Source organism: Humulus lupulus, chromosome 5 (assembly GCF_963169125.1).
Source record: "Humulus lupulus chromosome 5, drHumLupu1.1, whole genome shotgun sequence".
In the NCBI taxonomy this organism is placed as follows: domain Eukaryota; kingdom Viridiplantae; phylum Streptophyta; class Magnoliopsida; order Rosales; family Cannabaceae; genus Humulus; species Humulus lupulus.
This window is the reverse complement of record NC_084797.1, coordinates 15,410,906-15,415,476: the sequence shown is the minus strand read 5'-3', so window position 1 is coordinate 15,415,476 and position 4,571 is coordinate 15,410,906.

The window sequence follows — 4,571 nt, the reverse complement described above, 5'->3', positions numbered from 1 at the left end:
GATTTTGAGATGACTGAAATTGTCGAGCACTTTCACATCATAGTGGGTTAGACTCAACACAAAACCCACACTATTCCTTCTAACTTTGATACCTATAATGGTACCCACCTCTCCAAGGTCTTTTATTTTAAAGTTTAGAAGATAGAAACATCTTCGTTTCCATTATTCCTTTCATGTCATTACTCAAAATCAACATATCATCTACATATAGACACACAAGTATGACATAGTCACCACAAGTATTTGAGTATAAGCACTTGTCCACATTGTTGTGTCTAAATCCATTAGAAACAATGACTTTTTCAAACTTCTCATGCCATTGTTTTGGAGCTTGTTTCAAACCATATAATTATTTGACAAGTCTACACACTTTATGTTCATTTCCTTGAAGAACAAAACCTTCCGATTATTCCATATATAGTTCCTCCTCGAGGTCCCCATTTAGGAATGTCGTTTTGACATCCATTTGGTGACATAAAGGTTGCATATAGATGATAAGGCAAACAACAACCTTATAGAAGTAGTTCTTGCTACCAGTGCATATGTGTCAAAGTAATATATTCCCTCTCTATGTTTCAATGCTTTGGCTACTAGTCTAGCCTTTAAGGTTTGTATGGTGCCATCGGTATGGTATTTCTTTCTAAATACCCATTTGCACCCAATTTCTTTGGACCCCTTTGGAAGGTCCACCAATTCCCAAGTGTGATTTGACATAATTGAATCTATTTCATCATTAATTGCCTCCTGTCGAAAAGCGGAGTCCCTTGAGGATATTGCTTCCTTGAAGGTTTTGGGATAATCTTCTATCTGAAGTACTATTGGATGTTTCCAAGTAACTTCCTCATTATCACCTTCAACAAGGTATAGTGTCTCTATTGGAGAACACTTCTCACTTGATCCCAAATCTTTGAGCCTTTGGCTCCTTCTAGGCAATTGAGGTTGCTCACCAACTATTCTAGGAGTCTCCTCTTGAGGCTCTCTAGTTTGAGTTGGTTCTAACTTGTTGTCATCGCATGACATGTTCTCAAAGAACTCAACATCTCTAGATTCAATTATTACATTAGACTCCAAGTCTAATAATCTATAAGCTTTGCTATTTTAGGCATAACCCACAAATGCACATCTTATAGCCCTTGGACCCAACTTGATCCTTTTAGGTTCGGTGCTCTTGCAATAAGTAAGACACCCACACACTTTAAGATAACCAATGTTTGGTTTCTTTCCTTTCCATAACTCATATGGAGATATATTTTTTTTTTCATGGGAATACGATTCAAAATATGACAAGCGGATAGCAAGGCTTCACCCCACAAACTAAAATTCAATTTAGAGTGTAATAGCATAGCATTAATCATCTCACTAAATGTTCTATTCTTTATTTATTCTATACCATTTTGTTGTGGGGTATAAGGGAATGTACATTCATGAATTATTCCATGTTCTTCACAAAACAAGTTAAATTCATTTGAAAAATATTCACCATCCCTATCACTTCTAAATATTTTAATTTTTCTTCAAAGTTAATTTTCAACTTCCGCTTTATACACTTTAAACACATCAAATGCTTTATCTTTATTTTTAAGCAAATATACATATTTTTAAGCAATCATCAATGAAATTAATAAAATATCTACTTCCTCTTCTAGTCAACATTCCATTAAGTTCACATAAATCACTATGTATCAAATCTAACAACTTAAAGTTTCTTTCAACACTAAGAAAATGTTTCTTTACCATTTTAGATTTAACACATAATTCACATTTTTCATGCTCAACATTATCACAATAAATTAATCCACATTTGACAGCCCTTTTATGTAATGACCCAACTATTTCTAAGACCTTGGACCATTAAAACTACTAGATATAGCTACTAATTTAAATAAAACATACATAAGAAATATTCATAACTTTATTGAAACTCTAAAATAAACTCTAAACTTTATTCATAATTGTATCAATAACATAAAAGTGTAAAATAAAATATGATAGGATATGGGATCCCATTGTTTACAAAACATAAAACAAAATTTTAAGTGCGGAATTACATTATGAAAAATTTAAAAAGACTAAAATCAAATAACTTCATCCTCGATCAACACGCAGCCCATCTATTCCATTCATCCTCAACACACATGTCAAGCTTCCAAGAATCATTCTGCCTCCGTGTCTGTTTTCCTGTATCACACTAAAAATAAAGGAGTGAGCCTAATGCCCAGCAAGGAAAATCTACTAACATATAACATAAATCATAAACATTAAACCATATTGTAAACATATAATATAAAACATATATCATATGGGACTACAATATTAATGGCCATTAGCTCATTAACATGGCATGTGATACACCATCTGAGTCCTCTGTCTACTAATCGAGGTAGGTAGATCACATGATAGTATATGATAACCCATCTAAGTCCTCTGTCTACTAATCGAGGTAGGGTAAATCATATGGTAGTATATGATAACCCAACTGAGTCCTCTGTCTACTAATCGAGGTAGGGTAAATCATAACTCTAACCCATGTCCATGGTAAACATTGGGGTTTGCTAGCTAAGCAACTATGAGCCCCAAAGACTACAAGACATAATCATATATCATAACATAACATATTATAACATAAACAAATCATAACATATAAGCATATAAAAACTAGCATATTTTCCTTACCAAAACTGGGATATTTGAGAACAAGGACGAGACTTGGAACACTCCTAAAACCAACAATAAGAATGGTGAGTATTTCTAAAGAAAAGAGATGAAAAGAAGAGAACTAAAACCACCAAGAAGAAACTTGCCGAAAAGACACCTTAAGTTCAAAGAACTTAAATACCTAACCAAGAATTGAAACAACGAGTTAGGGTGTGAATGAAAACTAAAGAATCATATAGAAATGAACTTAAGAATAAGAATACTTTTGGATGTACTAGAACTGATCCACACCTCGATATTGAAAACACACTATATCTCACTTCCCAAGTGTTTATAAAGCTTAAGATGATAAAGCTTTTATCCCAAACCCAAATGTATCACTCTATAGTAACCTTAACAGCTTGAAGGCTCTGAACATAGCTTGAAGAATGAGAGAAATGACTGGGTACTAGGTCCTATTTATAGGGTTCAAGGAGTGAAAATATATTCTTTTTGGCTTGAATAAAATAATGAATATTAAATGAAAAATAATTGAATATTCGATCAACAGATGCTTAAGACTTTGTCAAAACTGTTCAGAGGCAAGTCAAGAGGTTAAGAGATGAATCTAGCTCGGATTCTATGACATTTGAAATTATGGTCCTAGGGCCGATATATCGCCCACCCTAGGCGATATATCGCCTGGCCCTATGTCCTGAGTGATCGTGGTTTTGTTCGTGCGAAATCAACGTTTTTTCCATATCTCCCGTGCTGCGATATATCACCTCCAAGGCTGCGATATGTCGGCATACGTAGATAATTTAAACGCGTTTTTGCACGAATTTAGGATAATTAGAGTTGATTAATCAGGTTTGACTGAGTAATACGTGATTCTAGCAAGTTCTGGAAGGTTCTAGAGCTTCTAGAGACTTTTAAAATAGAATCCATTTAAAATGCTTAAATCTTCAATTAAACAAAATTGTGACAAGTGTCATGCTCTTAATGGTGGTGAAAGATTCTAGAGTTTCTAGAACTTTCTTTTATTTAATCAATACTTAAATCCTTAAATAAACATGATTATTACAAGTGTCATGCTCTTGATGGTTCTATCTAAACCTTAGGTTATAATTAAAATATTTCTATAACCAAAAATATTAATCAAACCTTATGTTATAATTAATATTTCTAAACTATAGGTTAAACTTATAAAATCCATAACTATTGCTACGAGTGTTCTACTAAGTCCCGGTTTGAACCAAAATCCACGAAATCTAAAATACTAAAAAATATTACTAACTATCTAGCTAGCTAAGTAAACATTCTGGGGCTCTAAGTTTTAATTGTGCTAAATCCTATATGTGCAAGTATAACATGCCACAAAGTAATAGAATTTGAGTCAAGCATATAAGGAGAAGAAGAAGAAACTTTATTTTTCACATTGTCAATAGAAGTTCAAAGTTTGAACATGCCATCACAAGCATATCCCTTTCCAAAAACATCATTATCTTTAGATAAAATGAGCTTGTCGGAATCTATCACAACATTGATTCCTGGTTTGCCAAGTAAATTTCCACTCACAAGGTTTCTACTCACATCCGGTACATATAAAACATTGGTGAGTAGAACCTTGTTGCCAGATGTGAAGAACAAGTCAATAGTTCCCTTTCTTTAAACCTTGGACCTTTTCTCATTGCCCATTTGGATTTCATGCCCTTCCTTTGAAGATTCAAAGGTCATGAATAGAGTTCTATCATAGGTTACATGAATGGTGTCACAAGTATCATACCAGCACCAACTCACCTTTCCATGAATGGTATTAACCTCACTTATTGTTGCTACTAGCTCCTCTTGAGCTGAGTTGACTTTTGTCTCATTGTTATGACTCCTCTTGAACCTACAATCTCTACCAAAGTGGTCATTCTTGCCACACACAAAGC